General features: G+C 40.8%; 1 protein-coding gene across 7 annotated transcripts in view; it reads left to right on the forward strand.

The window, feature by feature from the left end:
- Positions 1-23,032, forward strand: part of ESRRG (estrogen related receptor gamma) — a 693,205-nt gene that overhangs the window by 499,339 nt on the left and 170,834 nt on the right. The window lies entirely within an intron of this gene.

Below are 23,032 nucleotides of genomic sequence, written 5' to 3' on the forward strand. Positions count from 1 at the left end.
AGGATTTTGAGCAGGAGGCAGACATGTCACTGTCCAGATTAGACTCTGGACTTGCCCACCTGGCTGTGCTTGTAGCTGGCAGCTGGGAGGCACTCCAGCTACCCAGCTACCCTGCTAGCTACATCAGCGGGCGTCATGCCGTGGTGCTTACTTAGCCCCAAAAAGGCAGTGAGGCAAATAAAGGGATTAGATTGTGAAAGTGTAATGTAATAATTAGGGTGGTAATTGTAAGGGAGATTGGAACAGCCCCTCCTTTCTGCAGCCAACGAGTGATAGCGATGCAACTGGGAAGATGTTGAAAGTGGCCCGGATCTGTTGCAACATCACAGATGCTCATTCTGATGTGGAAAGGACTGTAACATCCATTCTCATGTCTTCAGGCAGCACTAGAGCCAAACTATCCTTGACGGATAGTAGTCTCTGCCTTTCCCTCCCTTGAAGCTCTCCTGGAGAATCAGAAAAGATTACGCAACTTTCCTTAAGAACAAGTCTTTCTGCAATCTCACAACCCATATGGGCAAGGCATTATGTAAGTGTGGCTTCCTGGTTCAGCACGCTCTTGTTGATTTGACTAAGGGACATATGTATTCAAAGCCATAGTCACGGGGAATATTGCCACTTTAGAATTTTTATTTCTTGTTATAATAATTTAAGATTGGCTATCCAATATGTAACACATTTTAACAGTTGAGCAACATGCTTAAATTTAGAGCCAAAAGAACAAATATCTGGAGCACATGTTAAGAAAAGTAATGAGACTTGTTCTTGTCAAAGCTGAATGTGGTTATTCTGGTTGTGAGAGGCAATTAATCATAGATTTCAGTGAAAGTCAAACAGAAAGGCATATTTTCCACCAGAAAGGCATATTTTATTTATTGGCTGGTCAAATTATCATTGGAAAACTATTGAATTAGGTCAGCACTTAGGTAAAAGTCAACAGTTCTGGAAGGTTTTAGTTGGTTTTATCTTTTTTCTTTTCTGCTGAATAAAAAACTTTTTAGAGGCTTTTGACAGTTCTTTTATCACACAGCATTACAATGGCAGCAGTGATTTCATTGCCATTTTCTAAGCTTATTCATTTTTGTGTGTAATAATCATTTTTCTGATTATTTTCTAATTCTACCTTTGGCCTCGATGCATAAATGAGTGAAAATTTTTGTGTATGTGTGGGATTTTGTATTTTTTTGGTATCATTAAGAGTTTTCCCTGGACTCTTGTTAAGGCGATAAGAGAAGGAAAATATCTTTATATCCCCAAAACTCAATATATATTTCATTATTTAATTTATAAAACACTAACCCCCAAAAGTTCTTATTTCTATATAAAAATATGTATTATATTACATATGTTATATATTATGTTTACTAAATATATGATTAATATAACCATTTTCAACCATTTATTCTTATGCTAGAAATATGATATCCACCCTTTTAAAAAGAAACTTTATATTTAAAAAGTAGGGGATAATTTTTTTTAAAAGATATTCATTTTCAAATGGGTTTTGAATTCATGTAAAACCAGGTTCAAGTCTTAGCTGCTTATGTGCTGAGAGGCCACAACTTCTCCGTGCCTCCCTTTCACAGGTGAAAGTGAAGTCGCTCAGTCGTGTCCGACTCTTTGCGACCCCATAGACTGTAGCCTACCAGGTTCCTCCGTCCATGGGATTTTCCAGGCAAGAGTACTGGAGTGGGTTTCCGTTTCCTTCTCCAGAGGATCTTCCTGATCCAGGGATCGAACCCAGGTCTCCCGCATTGTAGGCAGACTCTTTACCGTCTGAGCCACAGAAGGTAAGGGTTAAATGAGAGACTGTCAAAGTGCCTGACCCACAGTAAGTGCTCAGTAAATGATTGACTTTGGTTGATATGGACAGTGTGACTAGGATACCAAAGCACTGGGCGGGCAAATACTCTAGGCAAAGAGGGGTCTGTGACGGTAAACTAGAAGGACCTGCGGCCTTCTCAGCTCACAGCTCCCCACCCTTTTGTTCTGATGGGAAGTGAAGTCGCTCAGTCGTGTCCGACTCTGCGACCCCATGGACTGTAACCTACCAGGTTCCTCTGTCCATGGGATTTTCCAGGCAATAGTACTGGAGTGGATTGCCATTTCCTTCTCCAGGGGATCTTCCCAAACCAGGGATTGAACCCAGGTCTCCCACATTGTAGACAGACACTTTACCGTCTGAGCCACGTTCTGATAATAAACCCTCAAAATTTTCCTGTAACCATTCCTCACAATAGCACTGTTTTAGACTAGGAGGCATTTCGGTGGGCTGATTGGGAAATTTGATTGGTTTTATATAGTTTTATGGTGATCAATTTTTTTTCCCCCTATGGATGGAAAACTAGGTAAATCAGAAAGGGAGCCTGAGTCTTGTAACTTAAAATATCCCAGTTAAGCTTTAAATGTGAAATTTAGTAAATAAAAAGAACAGAATATCTTTGCTGCGTGAGATATAGGAGTGACCGTCGTGAGAACGAAGTCCACTGCAGATATCCGTGGGCTCTGAGATGGGAGTATAGTGGGCACCCATATACTGTGTAAATATTTAAATGTTTATAAATCAAGATAATAAACTGGTAAGGGGGTTCCTTTGTGGCTCAGTAAAGAATCCGCCTGCAGTGCAGGAGACCACCTGCATCCCTGAGTCAGGAAGATCCCCTGGAGAAGGAAATGGCAACCCACTCCAGTATTCTTGCCTGGAAATCCCATGGACAGAGGATCCTGGGGGGCTACAGTCCACAGGATCACAAGAGTTAGACATGGGACTGAAGCAACTAAGCCACCACCACCAAGTCAAATATGTTCTGTTCTCCGAGCAAATATGCCTTCATAATGGCCTGAGAGGCCAGCTTGGCATTTTTAATTCTTAGATTCAGGTGTTTTGTATCAGGAAGAAGCGGTAGAAGGAGAGCCCATTTCTCTCCCTTCACCCGTGCCTCGCATCCTGTCTGGTATATCAGCATACCTCTGCCCCCATGTCCAAGGCCCACCCACCTCTTCCTAACAGCTGCACCTTGATCATGCATGGGCTGTGTAATGTGCACACAAGGAGTGAGGTCCAGGCCAAGCCACCTTCCAGAGGAGGGACCCAGGGGAGAGATTAATGCAGGCCCTGGAATGGACCTTGTGGAGGTTTATCCCAGGAATTAGGGAGTCCCAATCCCATGGACGGAGGAGCCTGGTAGGCTGCGGCCCATGGGGTCTCGAAGAGTTGGACATGACTGAGCGACTTCACTTTCACTTTTCACTTTCATGCATTGGAGAAGGAAATGGCAACCCACTCCAGTGTTCTTGCCTGGAGAATCCCAGGGACGGGGGAGTCTGGTGGGCTGCTGTCTATGGGGTCGCACAGAGTGGGACACAACTGAAGCGACTTAGCAGCAGCAGCAGCAGGTATACAAGTATACAAGGGGTGGATCTGGGAGGGGTTATCTTCTTTGGCTGTGGAAGGGCTCCCACCTTGATGCTTTCTAAAGCCTGGGGCCTTCAGGTGGGGGCCCTTCTAGTCTGAGTCTAAAGGTGACACTGATAAGAGCCTTAAATCCCACCTTAAACACAGGGCTTTAAAGAGGAGGAATTTGCCTGCAAGGCATCTGCTGAAGGTGTCTGGGCACAGCCTTTGCAAATGCTATTCTTTTCCATCCTGAATTGCTGACTCCTTCCTGAAGCTGGCTGCCTAGTTCTAGAGGCTCTTTCCTGGAGGTAGCATTTTCTTTGCCTTCCTGTGCTATTTTAGTCTTAGAATAGAATATTTGCAGCACTGGAGGAAATAACTTACAAATTGAGTGTCTGTATATCATATGAACCTTCCCGTGGAAAATAATCAGGTACTATCTGTTTAACTCAAACAGCATTTAGAGAAAAGAATTTCCTCTGTTTGTAAATGGCAGCTTTAAAACTAGTATGTTTTAAAATTAAAATCCAAAATAATATAGAAATATCTAAACCATCGTGATGAACCTGTGATCATTAGTTTGTTTGCACTGTTAAATATGGAGGTAATATTTTCAGAAGAAATATTTTCTAAACCGCAATTTGCTCTAACTCAGAGCTTGTTCTTGTTATGTTTAATTGCCTTTTTCCACTTTTCCTTGCCTTTGATGCCAGTGTTGTCTGATTTTTTTGACATGCATGAATGTGGCCAGGTTATCAATGAGAAGAATGAGAAGTAATCTTTCTCCTGTTATTTTAATTGTTAGGTTCAGTGTTTTTAATAGGAAAACTCAGTATCAAAGACTTTATCCATGGGTAGAGAATGTTACGTGAATAGATGTTTCAGGAAACAGCACAATTTATAGTTTACTCTGTCTCAGTTTTGACTTAGTGCGCCCACTTCTCAGGGTAAGTGAGTGGTGATTCTTTTTTCATGGATTGTTCTGACTTTTAGGAATTGGCCTAAATTGTCATCACTTCTGAGGTTGTTGAAGAGCTAAGGGCAACAAAATTCTTCTATAAGGAACCAGATAATAAAACAGATAGTAAATATCTTAGGTCGTGTATACTTGCCCTGTCACTTACTCAGGTTTTGCTTTGTTTTACTTTTTAAGCTGTTTAAGAACATAAAAACCAATCTGGGCTTGAAGTGAAGTAAGTGAAGTGAAGTCACTCAGTCGTGTCCGACTCTTTGCGACCCCATGGACTGTAGCCTACCAGGCTCCATCCATGAGATTTTCCAGGCAAGAATACTGGAGTGGGTTGCCATTTCCTTCTCCAGAGGATCTTCCCGACCCAGGGATCGAACCTGGGTCTCCCGCACTGCAGGCAGACGCTGAGTCATACAAAAACAGACCTAGGGCTAGATTTGAAAGCTGGCCATAGTGTAGGTAAACACCCTCATTTCATCTTCCTTGTGGGCGATATTGATTACCAAAATTTTCATTTCAGAGGACTTTTGCTTGCATGTTATTTATTTAAATTGAAATCAAGTTCTCTACCATGATCTTTTTAGTCTTTTATTTCAGTTTTCAGAATTTTTTTTTCCCCAGGAATCAGAATTTTCTAGCCTCTTTTCACTGCTCCCGATGACATATACATGTGTATATCAGCCAGCTAGTCAGAAAACAGAATCAATGTAAATGAAAATAAAGTAGCATTTAGAGTAACTGACAAAAAGTTGGATCTTGGTTGTATAAAATAAGAGTGTTTATTTTCAGAGAATAAATTGCATAGTTGGTCTTTGATCATGGAAAGGAAAACAGAAGAAAATGTAATGAGCCTCACTGTTTTTTTGTCCTTCAGATGTTAGGAGCTCACATTTGCAACACCAGCGTCTCTGGTGTCATTTACATGTTTATTAAGCACATTGCATTACGTTACTGTATTTTGAAAGTCATTTAAAATCAACATATTATTTTAACCTCCTGAAAGGGTGTATTTTCCAGTTGGGTGACTGTAGATAAGAACCCATCTCACGTAAGGAGTTTGTGCGGTGGCATTCAAGGAGAAAAAGAGTTTGCAATGAAACTTTTTAATGCCATGGTAAAAAGTCCAACTGTAGTTCACCGTCAAATTAGTGAGATTGGATAATTAGTCAATTTAGGCTGACAAAATTCACTTTCCTAAGCAGTATATCTGCGAAATAAATGACCCCTCTTTTACTGTCTATGTTATTTCACGGTGGTTGAGAAGAAGTTACAGCATGTATTTTATGACCCTCTGGTAAATTACATTATGTTTATTTTTATTTATTAAAAAAGACACTTTGTAGTAGTAATATCACTCATCTTAAAAGTGTAACAGTTATGATAAATAAAAGTACAAACTTGTTAGTAACTTTTTTAACTTCTATTTTCGTACTTTAACTTCCTAATATATCTGTAATATTAATATATTTTTCATTGATTCTACTGTGATATGGCCTTCTTGATATAATCAGAAAAATAAGAATGTTATTCTGGATTATCTTTACATGTATATTTAAGAGGCTGTCTCTCTCTCTCTCTCTCTTGAATTTTTGTAAACTTTATTTTCTTGAATAAAACCCTCTGTACTCAGAAAATAAAATCCATTTCCCCTGGTTCACCTGAGGTTGCGTCCTCAGAAGTAATAATAGCAGCCAGGAAGGAGAGGAGCTCCTTGGTGCTGAATGTGGGTGGAGCTGGCGTGACCCCGGTACCCTCTGTGGTTGTGTCCTGATCCACCTGTGCCATCCATTTTTACCTGTCCCTGACTTAGTTACTTTCTTATGGGACCTCTCCCATAAGCACATGCATTCCCATTTCTTCCAGGGAATTTGTTGGTGAGTAATTCTCTTTCCCTGGGCTTCCTTGGTGGCTCAGTGGTAAAGAACTCATCTGCCAATGCAGGAGACCTGGGTTTGATCCCTGGGTCAGGAAGATCCCCTGGAGAAGGAAATAGCAACCCGCTCCAGTACTCTAGGCTGAAAAATCCCATGGACAGAGGAGCCTGGCAGGCTGCAGTCCATGGGGTGGCAAAGAGTTGGATACCAGCAACTAAACAACAAATAATCCTGCCCTGTCCCAGCCTGCCATGGTCAAAGGTACTACCTCTGCCAGCACTCCACACCAGTTTTCCCGGCAAGTCACTGGTGAGAAGAAAGTTTGTGCTGTTTACATGAAGTCCAAAGGACTTCATGGATCAGTTCCACTTAATTCTTTTAAAAATCTCACTTACTTTCCTGTTTGTTAACCAGATGGATTTTTGCATCTGTGGTGGGCCTCCTTAGGTAATGGGGTGTGGCTGATACTTTGCAGATCACTGGATTTGCACTCAAGTCCAGTATTATGACTGTTTTGAGGAGGAGGCTAGAGGCTATTCTTTGATGACAAGATAAACTCCTGAGCAAAGATATCAATACTTGTCTTAACATAGCTTTCATTCTTTTCCCTTACTCAGAACCAAACCCTGACAAATAGGGCTGTTTCCTTCACAGAACAACTGGCCCTCATCTACAGAGCATCCTATTAAATGCTTGAGGACAAATAATAGGAATGGTATATTGTACTTTATACTTTTCAAAATGCACATTTTAACGTATATTAAAGTAATTACATGATAAGACCCTTTTCCCCATAAATGCAGAATTGGTTCTGACTAAATCCAGTTGTTGTTTAATCGCTAAGTCACGTCCAAGTCTCTTGCGACTCCATGGATTATAGTCCGCCAGGCTCCTCTGTCCATGGGATTTCCCAGGTAAGGAATACTGGAGTGGGTTGCCATTTCCTCCTCCAGGGGATCTTCCCAACCCAGGGCTTGAAACTGAATTGCTTGCATTAGCAGGCAGATTCTTTACCACTGAACTCCTGGGGAAGCCCTAAATCTAGTTAGTGTTAGCCTCTCAGCCGTGGCTGACCCTTTGCGAACCCACAGACTGTGGCCCCCCACCCCAAGCTTCTCTGCCCATGGGGTTTCCCAGGCAAGAATACTGGAGTGAGTAGCCATTCCCTTTTTCAGGGGAATCTTCCTGACCCAGGGATCAAACCTGGATCTTCCACGTTGCAAGCAGATTCTGTACCATCTGAGCTATCAGGGAAAATCCAGTTAGGGTACATTAAAATGTTCATCCTTAGGGTAGGAAAGGAAACAGCAACAAAAAAATGTGATGAGAGTTTTGTTGCCTGAAATTCCTATTGATGTGCCTCACTTTTTTGGTATTTAGTTGCAGCAGTCTGTGTCTCAATATGATTTGAATCTGATGATTTGTTACTTGTGAGAATTCAGGTTCTGGAAACAGTGAGGCAGGTTGTGAGGAATGACAGGGTCAGTGGCATGGGTCAGAATTTTTTTTCTCTACTGGTAAAGCCCAAGGCCATTGTTCATTTTTCTGATATATTACTTGATAAAGTTAGATAACATCTTAGAAGTGATAAAGTATACACAGGGCATTAATTAGCTTTCTCTTTGAAGTTGCTTGAAGTTATTAGGATTCAACAGTGTTGAAGCTTGGTCACTGGTATCCTCTTACACCATTTCAGAATTTTACATGAAATTAAAATTAGGTAATGGATGTTGGGAAAGTATTCTGATATATACCAAAAGTAAATATAAGTTTCTATTTAAATTAATGATGTTCCAATGTATTTTTAATTTATTTCTTTTTGTGGTAAAAAGCATAAAAGATGTACATAACATAGTATCAAACTTAAAGTTTTCCATCTTAACCATTTTTAAGGATACGTTACTTTAGTGAGAACTGCATGCACATGGTTGTACAACAGATAGCCAGCATGATCTCATCTTGCAAAAATGAAACTCTATACCAATTAAGTAGCAACTCCCCGTTTTTCCCTCCCCCCAACCCCTGGTGATCACCATTCTACTTTCTGTTTCTGTGAGTTTAACTACTTCAGTACCCCCTATAGGCAGAATCATGTCATATGTATCTTTTTGTGACTGGTCTGTTTCACTTAGCATACTATCCTCAGTTTAACCGTGCTGTAGCGTATATCAGGATTTCCTTTTAAATTTTATTTATTTATTTATTTTTAAAAATTATTTATTTGGCTCAGTCGGGTCTTACGCAGCATGCAGGATATTCACTGAGGCATGGGGGATGTTTCCTTGCACTTCCGTGTGGGCTTGTGACTCTGAGCACATGGGCTCAGCAGTTGTGGTGCAGGCTTAGTCTCGCCCCCGACCCCCACCCCCACATGTGGGATCTTAGCTCCCTGACCAGGGACTGAACCTACATCCCCTCCATTGGAAGGCGGATTCTTAACCACTGGAACTGTTGTTTAGGAGCTGAGTGATACTCTATTATATTTATATACCACATGTGCTTCTTCCACTCATTCATCAGTGGACCTGAGGTCATTTCTGCCTCTTGGTTATTGCCCATAATGATGTAATAAACATGGTTGTACAGATATCTCTTCGAGATCCTGCTTTCAGTTTTTTAGGTAAAATGCCCAGAGGCAGGGTAGCTCGATCATATGGTAGCTCTATTTATAATTTTGGGGGAGCCTCCATATTGTTTTCTGTAGATGCTGCACCATTTTCCCTCTCACCAACAGTGCACAAGTGTTCTAATTTCTCTGTATCCTCTGCAACACTTGTTCTTTTCTTTTTTTTTTTCGTACCATCCTCATGAGTGTAAGGTGAATGTTTAAACATTTTGAGGTGTTTCAGCTGCTTCCCAAAGTTAAAGTTCTTTTTTGAAGTTCCTCTTTTAGCTACCAAAGCCTATCCATAAATAATTACGTTATGTGGACAATGTAAACAGCTGGTTTCACCCTCTCCAATTGAATGCAATGCCTTTATACCAGTAATATATGAAATGTTTGTTAATTTTTCATAATAATAATATATTCAATTCTTAAAATTCGCCACACATTATTCTAAGTGTTTTACATTAATTATCTTGTTTCATCCTTTCATCATTCCATTAGAGTAGATACCACCATTATAGTATCACGGTATTACTTATAGATGTGGAACATCTGTAAAGTTCACCACCAGGCACAGAGAAGGAATTATCCAAACACACTTGGATCCCAATCTGAACTCAGAGCCTGAGCTGTTAACCCCCATATTAATCTGCCTTGTATATTTAAAAATCTTTTCAAGCATGGAATAATTCTAGCCTGAATTTTTCTTAAGAGATTTCAGTTCATGGGTAAAATTTTCCATTAAGTTGTTAAAATACAATAAAAATGGGGAATTAAGAATATTTTCAGTTATGATTAGATGTTAAAGGTTTATAAAAAGAAGGCAGTCAGAAGTAAGTCTTAAAAATATCTAATTTTTTATCATTCATTTTCCCAAATCCCCTAAAGATGAAGTTTGAGAGTGCAAGTCTTCAGTACCACCCAATCGGTTTTCTGTGTCCGTTCCCTGGACTTTATCTGCTGACAATCGTTTTGCCACTAGATTTTTAGTTGCTGGTCTTAGATGGATCCTAAAAATGTACACTTACCACTGATAACACTTCCCAGACTCTTTCTTTCTTGAGTTCAGGAGAAAAGAGGCTTATTTCTCCTCCTGTCTTGATGTAGGGATAGCTGTGCACTTACTAAACTTTGTGACCACAACAGAAGGCAGGTCAGAGTCCATTTTTTTTTCTTATGATGAGTGCTAGTTAGAAGAGATTTTTTTAAAAAGTGATTATATGAATGCATCTGTATGTTTATAGGAAACAGTTGTATTCTTTGGAATTAACTCTTGTTTTATTCTGGTTTGAAAAAATTTTAAAAAACAGTCATATATTTTTTTTTTAAGAAGGGCATCCCTGAGTAATCCTACAAAGAACAGAATTTAGTACAAGAAAATATGGATTAATTTAGAATTTAGAGCTTAAGTTCTGAATGCTTTAGAGTGAATCTGAAAGCATATCCCAAATCTATATTCTGACATTCATTTTTTTTTCATTGCATGCTATTATCATAGTTTCCATTTGGGGAAGATCAGAGGCAAGCACAAGAATCTTCAAAGGAACAAATACAGACCAAGATTTGTCCTTGATTACACCTTTTCATTTTTTCTCTTGCTTCCAGAGCATCTTCACTGCTTCCTTGCATCTGGAATACTCTCTCTGTCTCCAGAGTCCTCAGACTCTGTTTTAGGTGGATAACAATATCAAATTTTGTAAATCTTTAAAGCAAAAGCCCTCCAACTCATCCTGCCACCTGTTCATCTCAGATATTATCAATTTACAGAGACTACTTTGAACTTAACTTGTAAGAAGCTACTTTACAGGGTCCTAAGCCCTGCCCCCCCACCCACCAAAAAAATAAAGAAAATAATGGATAATAGATTGTAAAGTATTTCTTATCCTTGCAGCCTTCTGTCTATACATTTTGGACCCCAGATCAGCAAACCAAGACCCTGGGGGCCAAATTCACTTTGTTAAAGAAAGTCTATGGGAACAGAGCCACGCCCATTCTTGCGTTGTCTGTGTCTGCCCTCCTGCTGCTACAGGACCCACGCTGGACTCTTTAAGGACCTGCAAAGCTGAGCTCTTTACTGTCTGACCCTTTAAGAAAAAGCTTGCAGACCCCAGCTGTTTTCTAAGGGAGTGGGAATTGAGTGTTCCCTGAAAGAGGCATGGGACCATCCCTCCCCTGCGTCATCATCCAGCAGGAAGCCCCCCACTCTCCCCTGTCAGTTTTCCTCTGTACTCCTCCTCTCTGTGTGTGTGTTAGTCGGTCAGTCGTGTCTGACAGTTTGTGACCCCATGGATGATAACCCACTAGGCTCCTCTGTCCCTAGAATTCTGCAGGCAAGAATATTGGAGTGAGTTGCCATTTCCTTTTCCAGGAGATCTTCCTGATCCAGGGATCCAACCTGGGTCTCCTTCATCACAGGCAGATTCTTTACTGTCTGAGCTACCAGGGAAGAAATGACAAGCCCTTTGCTGCAGACCCTGTCCGAGGAGACAGTCTAACTGCCCAGGTTTTCATTCGAAAGGAAAGTCTTCAGGCGCAAACACTGCACAGTCCCAGCTCTCCAGGTCCTCCTTTCGGCTTCTCTGTTTTACTGTGAATCCATCTGGCAGCCTTGTCTACACCCCCTGACCCCTAGGATGATAAGTCGTTACTTACTTTTGGACATTGCCTTATGCATCTCCTAATGTGCCAGTTGGTTTAACAGACGTACTATGCTCCTATCTTTTGGTTTCCTAGCACCATCCAGGAGGAATTCTCTGCCCAGCATCTCCTCGGTTCAGTTCAGCTGCTCAGTCATGTTCAACTCTGTGACCCCATGGACTGCAGCACACCAGGCTTCCCTGTCCATCACCAACTCCCGGAGCTTGTTCAAACTCAGGTCCATTGAGTCGGTGATGCCATCCAACCATCTCATCCTCTGTGTCCCCTTCTCTTCCTGCCTTCAATCTTTCCCAGCATCAGGGACTTTTCTAATAAGCCAGTTCTTCGCATCAGGTGACCAAAGTATTGGAGCTTCTGCTTCAGCATCAGTCCTTCCAATGAATGTTCAGGACTGATTTCCTTTAGGGTGAACTGGTTTGATTTCCTTGTAGTCCAAGGGACTCTCAAGAGTTTTATCCAACACCACAGTTCAAAAGCATCAGTTCTTAGTGCTCAGCTTTCTTTATAATCCAACTCTCACATCCATACATGACTACTGGAAAAACCATAGCCTTGACTAGACGGACCTTTGTTGGCAAAGGAATGTCTCTGCTTTTTAATATGCTGTCTAGGTTGATCATCGCTTTTCTTCCCGGGAGCAAGCATCTTTTAATTTCATGGCTGCAGTCACCATCTGCGGTGATTTTGGAGCCCAAGAAAATAAAGTCTGTCAGTGTTTCCATTGTTTCCCCATCTATTTGCCATGAAGTGATGCGATCTCCTCATTTCTGTGCTAAGGACCAGCACCTGGGTTCTTCTCAAGTCCCCCTTAGCCCTTTTCCTGCATCTTAGTCCCTCTCCTGAGCATCATTACACTGTTGTTATGATGGTTGATAATCGAGGTTTACTCTGTGTCAGGCCTTCTGCTTGGTCCATTCAAAATACATGATCTCATTTGATTTTCACAGCAGTCCCTTAAGGTATCTGTTGCTAGGTCCCATGACCACTTCGTTTACAAAGACAGTAACTTCAGATTTAAAAGTTTTCCCCAACTCAGACAGGAAATGATAGAATTGGAATTTGAACCTGTTTGACTCTAATGTCTTAGCTTGGAATCACTACAGTTTAAATTTAGATCAGTTTCCATCACTTGTGTCAAGCAGGATGACCCCAAATCCATATCCTCTCTGGAGAACGTAGGTATATACTTGCTGAATATGTGAACTTGATCTGGGAGGAAGAATCTAATTCCAGTGTCTCTTTTGAGTTCTGGGTACACTGATAGCATTTGAGAAAAAAGCCCTTAGGGACAGTATACAGTGATACGCTTGCTTTGGGAATTTGCCTGCAATGCAGGAGACCCAGGTTCAATTCCTGAGTGAGGAAGATCTCCTGGAGAAGGAAATGGCTACCCACTCCAGTAATTTTGCCTGGCAGGCTACAGTCCATGGGGTGGCATAGAGTTGGATACTACTGAGTGACTAACACTCGCATGCTTGCTTTTACTTGTTTAAGGTAGGAGGAAGATCTCGAGATTGGTATGAAGTCAAATTCCTGTTTGAGTCATTTGTTTTTGTCACATAGGATATGGTCCTAATGCCTCCACACTTGACATATGGACTTTCTGTACCATTATGTAACCATCACTGCAAAATGTACACATGGAAACTCTATCCAAATAGAGTGGATGCATTAGACTTAATTAGCATTTCTTCCGTTCACCAAGAGTATTTTGTTAGAAAACTGTTGTTTTGCTTTTTGTTTGTTTGTTTTTAGTTGTATGTTTTAAAGGAGACACAGGCAGACTCATATCAAAGTTGTTTAAAATTTGTAGGTGGGTGGAGCAAGATCACATGAAAGTTGGGGTTGGATACCGAATGCCGCCATTTTGGGGAATTATGCTTAACTCAGATCTAACACTTTTCTGGTGGCACTAGTCGTTTTTGAGCTCTTTTATGAAGACTCTGTGATACGATCCCCGTACCATAGGAGCGTAAAGACAGAGATGCAATAGGTACACGTCACATAGGGGATGTTCTCTGCACTGCAAAAGAACAGTTGCCCTTTGCAAGAAGATGTCATATCAAAGCTAAAAACATTAAATTTCTGCATACCTTTGATGAGAGATATTTGTATTCACCATCCTTTTCATCAGTCAGTCTTTTTGACTGTACACTGTTATTCCCCTTTAGATGCATTTCAGAGCACACCCTGCTGATTATGGAGGACAGTTTCTTTTCTATCATGAGCAATCCCCATGATTTGGGGATCTTGAAAATGCGTGTTTGCAATCTGACACCTGTTGCTTTGGTGACATGGTTTGTTTGGTTTCCCTGGACTTAAACTGGTCACAAACCATAGTGGTACAGAGACGAGTTGAGGGATTTCTTTCTGAGGTGTTGAGAGATTCCATTCTCCAAAAGCAACCGTATCCTCTCCACAGCTGCCCACGTACCACAAGTCTGACAATAGCAAGACAATGCCAAGATCCACCCTATCCTCCTGCTCCCAGTAGGCATCAAAATTTCCTTTCCCACCAGCAACAATAGCAACAACAACAGCCACACAAAACAGGCTCTTCGAAGATAAGAATTTTGTTTTTCATTTCTGTTCTAAGCAACACTCAATCATGACGCTCAATTCATGTCTTTTAAGGATTAAAGTCAGGCAACATAACATCACAGTGAAGAGGAGAGATGCTGGATCCAGAGTGCCTGAGTTTTAATTGTGGCTCTGGCCCTTGGTAGCTATGTGTTTCTGGGCATGTTAGCTCTTCTCTCTGTCTTAATTCTCTCATCTGTGAAAGGGGGGTTCATAGATGTAACATAAAGAACATGGAAGAGTTCTCAGAACTCTTACCATTTATTTGTATGTGAGTTTTAACAGGTGCATTGAAAGAACATTGGACTGGATATCAGGAATTTGAGGTTTGGTCTTTTTCCTGCAATTAACTAGCTCTTTCCCTGCTAGCTCAGCTGGTAAAGAATCTGCCTGCAATGCAGGAGACCCTGGTTCGATTCCTGGGTTGGGAAGATCCTCTGGAGAAGGGATAGGCTACTCATTCCAGTATTCTTAGGCTTCCCTGGTGGCTCAGCTGGTAAAGAATCCTGCAGTGTGGGAGACCTGGGTTCGATCCCTGGATTGGGAAGATCCCCTGGAGAAGGGAAAGGCTACCCACTCCAGTATTCTGGCCTGGAGAATTCTATGAACTGTGTAATTCATGGGTCACAAAGGGTCGGACACGACTGAGCGACTTTCACTATCTTTGTAAAGAGGGTTGAGTGATCATAAACAAGTGAGTACACATTTACCTTTCTCTGGTTTACAGAAAACCAAGAGCCTGAACCCACTGGACTTTAGGATTTGTACAAAATCCAATAGCCTAAAAATCTGTGTTGCTTTATGCCAAATGATATATTACTGGTGGCTTGTTATCAGTTGTATTCTGTCTAATTAACTGTACTTGGTTTATTTTTATGAATAATTTGGAGCTAAGCATTAGCATGAAGGAATGAGAGAGAGCATCAGGAAAAATCAAGTTGATAGATAATAAAACGTTCCACTGGGGACCCAGAGGAGTAAGTCTCTGCCCTCAAGGAATGGACAGTTGTATGGTTGGGACAGGAGGTGGACAATTCACTAGACACTTGTAATAAAGTGTATTGAATACTAAGAGAAACGTTCGCTTGAAGATAAATGGGAGATGAACTATTCACACCCATAAGGACTGCTGGACGCCAGTCTTGTGGGCCCTTGGGAGATCTTTGTTGAAAAAATAATACAAGAAGCACATCTGGAACCAGTGGGAAAGACAATGCTGCTTTCTAGGAACTGGGAGGAATTCAGCCTAGGTGGTAGACAAGGGGGTGGGTTTGGGCTAGGGGTAGAGATTGGCCAGAGATTGTGGCCAGAGATAAGGCTGGGTGAGATTTTGAAGAGCTTTGCAAATGTTTTGCCCTCAATTATAATCAGATTACATCCAGTGATGGGCATTTTATGAGCTCCAGGAAAGTGACAGGAAATGTTTAGGAGAAGTGGTGGTTGGCATCTTGGAAATTCACTTAATAGACAATTTGATGCTTTAATAAATGACCTGAATCATTGCACTCTTCCTTTCCTCCTGGTATCTGTAAAATAAAGCTATGTACACAGGAGTCATTGACAAGACAAAATCCTCTTTCCAGTTCTCTGGGTGAAGGGTGTATTCATTCTCCCAGTCTTGCATAAATCTGTGCAAGGTTGTTTTTATACCGTTCCCAAATTCCAGAGTTAGGTCTCTGAGTGAAAATGGTACAGAATTCATGGACTCTTCAAGTGTCTCTTCCCTTTCTTCTCAGAAGGGAGAGCAAATCTCTATGATTTTAGTATGTATATTTCATGTAATGCTTACGATGTTACAAAGCAGATATGATTATTCCTCTTTTGTACTTTAGCAAACTGAGAGTAATGAAGGTAAAGTGATCAGTTCAAGTTCACACAACTCAAAAAGGACAGAGCTTTCCTTTCTCCTTCTTCCCTCACTCAGATGCTTTCCTGCCCCATGTGCAAGGCAGTGTGCACAGGATGGCTATTCAGTGGGCATATAAGACCTGTACCCATCTTCTTGATACGAACATGCGCATTGCCCAGTGTTAACTGCTGTGCAGGTAGAGCAATAAAGGAATGGGCATGTTTACAAGTTTGGGGGAAACGGAGGCTGGGTATCTCTTGTTTAAATTGGAAAAAAGGCAGGGCTAAATAATTTCCCCATTTAACAGCATTGTTTTCCCACTAAACCATTTTTCATTGAATGCAATGGGAATTGTAATCTTGTGGTTATATACACGTACATTTCTGGCCATTGTATAACAGGCTCAGTGGTCTTCCCAACACGGATTGCTGGAGGGTGAAACCAGAGTTGTGGTTTAGTCTCCAGTATCTGAGGTTCATAAACCTTCCTGCTTGGGGAATTCCCTGGTAGCCCAGACGTTAGGACTCCAAGCTTTCACTGTGGGGGTCCAGGTTCAATTCCTGGTCAGGGCACTAAGATCCCATAAGTTGAGTGGCATGACCAGAAAATAAGATAAACCTGTCTGCTTGTGGGTTTTTCTTGATCTTTTCCCTTAAAGGCAAAGCATCATCTTTTCCCATTTGGGGCCTAAGCTTCCCTCTGAAAAGGCAGTCATTTGTGCCCACATACTATTATGGCTCTTGTGAATGACATTTGTGATGATCAGAATTTAATCCTGTAGAACCTTAAAGCATCAAATATCTTTTCTAGACCTGCCCATCTCCCACCTCACTTTGTAGAGGCTTAGAGGGGAGCAAGAAGGCAAAGGATGTGAGACTCTGGCATAACCCTGTGTATGGAACTGTTTTGCTAAGGGCTGGATGTGACTGTTAACCAGGTGTGATCCTCCCCTCTCTCTCCACTGTCTGCCACATCTTATACCTCGCAGATAGGTGGGGTCCCCTAGGTAGGCTGGCGCTGACGTTCCTTGTCTTTGTCTGAGGCGGGCATCCTCACTGAGACTTGAGGCAGATTCTTGAAATATCTTCAGTGATGACAGGTCTTTGACTTTCGAGGGGAGATTTAACATTTAGTAATGGACATCATCATTTAGCGTCATGGCTTGTGATAAAGAGGCCAGTCAAATGTTTTGGGTGAATATGAGCAAAGTACCGTTTGATAGCTCCTTTGTCTCCAGCTTATAGCTTTGAAGTGACTCTTGTGGCAGTTTTAAAGGAAGTTTTGAAAAGTATTCAGAGCAGTCTTCTGGGAACAAAGTAACTTATTTTGAAGTCTAACTTTGGGTGCATTCTTTGAAAATAAAATAACACCCTTTATTTAATATACATTGATGGAATTATGACTTTTTTTTTGCCACAAGTATGTAATGAATTATTATCCCACATTATACAATACAAGCTATAGCTATAATAATAATATTTTCTATTTCAAGTAGAATGAGGAGAAAGGAGTTAGAAACAAAGGAGCTTTAAACATGAGAAAGAAAAAGAAAGGGAAGCTGTATGAAAACCCTTTACTACCGTACACTAGAGAGGATTTTCTTTCTTTTTTTCTGCTTTTGGGCACTTAAAACAAAAATACTACAGATTATTGCCTGCATGTTTTTAATGCTCTGTAATTGTGTACTGAGGCAAATCCCATTATTTTTAAATCACTTAATGTTGGAAAACAATTGGATAAACCCCACTTGGAGTGCCCTGTGGGTCATCTCAAGCCATTTGGTTCTGTTAATAAAATTAAAACAATTGGAGGAAATATACAGATGCTTTCAAATTGGCTTTACAATGATGATGTCTGTACATATGAAAAAGAGGACAGCTCTTGGGAACTCCATGAAGCCCAATGCTGCATTACTGTGTGCGAGAGATGTGAGTCGGAAGTAAAGATTTGACATATATTTTTATTTTGAGATGCCATGCTAATTCACATCATTCAGCCCTTTCACTGCCAAACTGTAAAAGTCCATTAAGTGACTGAAAGGAATATACAAATTATCCACTGGCACTCCAGGCTGGAGTTTTACATACACCCTGTTATTCTATCCGCCAGCTTGCTGCAAGATTCTATTAAGCAGTAAGTGAGAAGATTATATTGCCTGCAAACTAATTGTACAAAAGACTCTGAAATAAGTCATCAGAGCCCAGGACCTTCTGAAAAGCCGCCAGGAGATATTATAAATTGCTCTATCATTCCTGCCAGCCTGGTTTCAAAACCCAGAGCTTCCACACGGACCTGATTGGCTCCGAAGCCATTGACAAAACTGGGAAAATTCCAATCGTGTCATGCATGGCTGCCCAGTGTGGTCCCTGGTGGTACCATGGAACAAGTGTGGCCCGGAAAATGGCGAGCTCTAATCCAGGAAACCTCCGTGTTTGAAAGGAGAATTTGAGAATGTGAGCAGTAGCTTCTGCACCCCCCTGAATCACTGTCTGGTGTTAACGTTCCAGGGGCCTGCAGTTACTACTGGAAATACTTTTGTCTCATTTCTACTCTTCGTGAATCGAAGGAAAACAAGTACCCCATCGAGATCATAGGGTCTCTTGGGAGTAGTGTGTTTGAGCCGTTACCAAAATAGATGTAAAACAGTGTTGCCCAGGTGCTTGGGGAGGGGGATGGAGCATGTTTTTAGCATAAAATGCTTTCTTCATTGAATACAAAAGCTACCAGGGAAGGTTTTTCAAGGGCAGAATCTTTGTACACTCTGACATGGATCAAAGACCTTTGGGTGGGTGATCACAGCCAACAACAATGAACTAAGGGACTCAATGGGAGGGCTTGGAAATTAGAGAAGTTTTCCTCCAGCAAAGAAGTTCTTTAGAACGATGTTGATTTGTTTTTCAAGACATAAAACCAGTGTTACTTAGTGAAATCAAGGTTATCATCCATGTATGTCAAGACAAATACAGCGAAACAGAACATTTGGCTGAAGGATACCAGATTCATTGTAAACCATGTCTATATACTTAGCTGGAAATGTATCATGTATGAAAACACTTGTGACCCGTGTATTTTCTTTGCATTCACAGTGAAATTTTTATAAGAGTGCCGCCTTTCCTATAGCTTTGGGAAGATTTCTTTACCCCCATGTTGTCATTTATTCATTTGTGACAGCACATTTCAATAATTTGCTCCCATGTGAGGAATTCACTGAGTCTCTGAAGCATGATTTCTGCTTGTGGGGATGTTTGTGTGTACACGGGCATCTGGGGCTGACTTGAAGCTAGAACCATCACACTCAGTTGTGTTGTGATTTGTTGACATACAAATCTTTATCTTTGTCTTCTTTGTAAGGTCCTAGATTCCTTAAGAGGTAGGAATTTTCTCTTTCTTTTCCAGCCCTGCACAGGTTCATGAAGGTTGGCTCATCCATATGCAGTGAGGATTCAGCCATAAATGAGACAGGACTCTTTCCCCTGAAGAACTCATCCTAAGGCCCTATGAAAAACTCGTCTGCCTTTAAAACGTTTCTCTTTGTCACTGAAGAATTATAGAATGTAGTAGTTGGAAACGAAACTGGAATTCTTCCTTATATGTGATCTAAACTCTCATGTGGAGAATGTGAAAATTCCCCTTCTGTTTCTGAAGAAATCTTAAAAATCTTTAGACAGTCATTCAGAGAGAAGGGTTATCCATAAATTTTGTTGGTATTATTGAATCATCCTTGAATGTTTCCTGTAAATAATTGTGTTATAATGAGATAAGCATTAGATAACCCATTTATGTATATGCTCCGTTGCTCAGTCCTGCCCGACTCTTTGCAGTCCTATGGACTGTAACCCACCAGGCTCCTCTGTCCATGGAAATTTCTAGGCAAGAATACTGGAGTGGGTTGCCACCTCCTACTCCAGGGGATCTTCCAGACCCAGGGATTGAACCCACATCTCTTGAGTCTCCCTCATTGGCAGGCAGATTCTTTACCACTGCGCCAGCTGGGAAGCCCCAGTAACTCATTTAGTGCCATCTGTCTGTATTTTTATACTACTTTTATTCTTATTTATATCAAGATGCACTTTTATTTCCTTTAAAACTTCTTACAGGTTTTTTTTTCTTCTTTTTTCACAATTAACTCTCCAGAAGCCTTTGTATTTTTCTTATTTTCCCCTTGATAGCAGCTCCCGTGGTTTTGCCATGGATTTCCATTTTTGTCAAAGGTATTTCTTTAAGGTTTTGAAAAATTAACTAGATTTTTACTTTTTTAAAACATTTGTGGAATGATTTTCCTAATTTCTTCATATTGTTTCTTAATGGGCGACCCAGCTCACTTGACCTTGTGAACCCATGTGACAGCATCGTATTTAATGTTCATCAAAGTGACCCTGAGGCACCAAAAAATAATTTAAAATGTGTTATTTTACTTATATACTACTTTTTGGTGGAGTATTTCTATTCTTCATAAGTAATACTCTCCAGGATCTTATGATCTAATGGGTAATATGCACATGACAAAGTGAAAAAAAAAAAAAAAATCTGGCACATTATGTGATGAGAGTACCCACAAAGGTAGGAGAACCTGGAAATCATTTTCTGCTAGGGTGGTCTGAAGATTCCATGAAAGCTTGGAATGGACTGTGAGTTGAATGCTGAGCCTTGGAAGTAATTTTAAGAAGGAAAGAGGGGCAAAGATAGCTCATCCTCAGAGGGAAGCCTGAAGGACACAGCAAAAATGGAATAAATCAAATTGGTGCATCAGGAAGTTCATGTAAGGTAATCATTGTAATGTTGCTGGAAAAGTAGATGAGAGTGAGATGGGAGCAGAGATTTTGTTGGCTAGATGAATATTTTATATTTATTCCGGAGGCCATAGGAACTTATTGATTTTTTTTTTTTTAGTTGGGTTAATGACATGATCAAAGCCATCATAGGCAGAGGAATATGATCGTGGTATGCAGTGTGGATTAGAGGGGGACAGGACAGAGGCAAAGTGCCCGAGAAGGTAACTGCAATCGTCCAGGTGTGAGCTCACACAGGCCTGACTTAGGGGCCTGTCAGAAAGGCCTTGTTGCAAGGGATGAGAATGTAATTTTCAAAGAGGAAGAGGAACTGGTTTGAAAGGAAATATGATTATTTTGTGTGTGTGTGTGTGTGATGAGGCATTTCAGTAGAAGTTAACAGTAGTGGGTTAAAAGCGGGGCTGTGGTGTGGGGTCATGCCTTGATACTGGAAAGTGAACAAAAATTCATACTGACTTCTCTGGAACAAAAAAGGGAAGAAATGCTGTTTGGAAAGCATTTTTTCCCCCTTTCTAGCTAGTTATTATTTGGCTCTTCCTAAGAAAGCAGAGGCTTGGGTTTCTTTTTAAATAAGTACAAGGAGCGCCATGCAGAATGGGTTTCCCAGGTGGCGCTAGTGGTAAAGAAGCTGCCTGCCAACGGGGAAGATCCCCAGGAGGAGGAATGGCAACCCACTCCTGTATTCTTGCCTGGAAAATTCCATGGACAGAGCAGCCTGGTGGGCTACAGTCCATGGGGATGCAAAGAGTTGGACACTACTGAGAGCAGGTGCGCGCGCGCGCGCACACACACACACACACACACAGAGCCATGTAGAATGCACAGATCTGGTAGTAGAATATTAATTAACCCCTAGAAAATGACTAGCAACACTCTTGATGCAAAATAAATTTTCAGCGAATCTCACAGTGAAAAATGATTCATTTAAAGTTAAGATTCTAAATCCTTTTATTCTCAGCCATGACCCAGCCAATCTGGTTCCTTTGACTTATCCTTGGTTTTCTGTGAGTGTAATACAATAACACCGTAATTTCTCTGAGGAAGGTGGTGGTGTTGTGCTTCTGTTGATACAATTAATATTGCTCTTAATATTTAACCTATTATGTTAAAAAGTAGTTGCTTTTATTATTATAAATGCCCTGAATTAGAATGCTAATTTAGTCAGTTTTGATAGGCTCATCTCAAGTTATAATGTACAGGCTTTTTTCCTTTTTTTTTTGAAGTCATGCATCCTTAACCAGGTTTCCGTACTTAAAAGTGGTTAGGTATTACTTCCTGTTGAATTAGCAGTTGCTGAGTAGTTGAGTCTTTCTACAATTCTGCAATCCACTAATGTGATATTTAATGAGGAGACATCAGTCTGGAGAAAGGTAGTCAATATAAATCAGTGTTTACAAAGTGTGATTAACTCTGAAATATTTCATCAATGCTGTGGTCCCAGGCAGACTCTATGCTAATTACTAGAATCTGTGCATGTTTCAGGGGACTTGGATGGACCCTGAGTATTGCAAACATGGAGCAGCAAAATTGCAATTATGCTCGGACTGTCTCTGATGACAATTTATGCATTTGGTGTGATGACCTCCCCCTTCCCAAGAGGGCAATAAACAGAATGCATTTTCATTAGAGATACTAATGCACTTAATCACAAGGGGAAAGGGTTAGGAAGTAACGAAGGACCTTCCAGCACTATGTGACAGAGTTGATAGGGGAAAGAGGCTTTATTTTAAAGGCAGCTTCTCTACAAAGCTGCAGGCAGCCCCAGAGCGCTTCCCACACCCTGTCATTGGCCCTAATTGAAAGATTTCAAGTTAGAGTTTGGATCTTCTTCTGATGACATCCTTATCATTTCACATGTATTGTTACTAATGTAAATGATGTAGACCGTCATATTAAAAGTATTATGTCATAGCTGTTTATTTTTGTATCTAACACTTCCATGCAGTTTGAGTGTTTGGGATTAATTATGCAAGTAATGTAATAAACATGATGATGATGGTGATGGTGATAATGGTAATGATGATGGTCATGATGGTGATCATCCATCATCAGTAAACATTTTCCAAAGAGTAAAATTGTATTGTAAAGCTCTGGTAAGTGATGAAGTGAGAACTATGTAACTTTAGTCCCTGCCCTCAAGGAGCTTACTGTGCAGTTCCAAATTAGCCTGCTGATCATTTCACAGTGAGATTTATACTGTTCCGTGTCAGAAGGACAGGAAGCCTGATGCATCAGATGATTAGTAGCCAAAAGAAAGCCAGGATGGATGGTGTAGTTATATGGTTTTGATGTTTGTGTTTTTTATG

Source organism: Bos mutus, chromosome 16, assembly GCF_027580195.1.
Source record: "Bos mutus isolate GX-2022 chromosome 16, NWIPB_WYAK_1.1, whole genome shotgun sequence".
NCBI classification, from domain to species: domain Eukaryota; kingdom Metazoa; phylum Chordata; class Mammalia; order Artiodactyla; family Bovidae; genus Bos; species Bos mutus.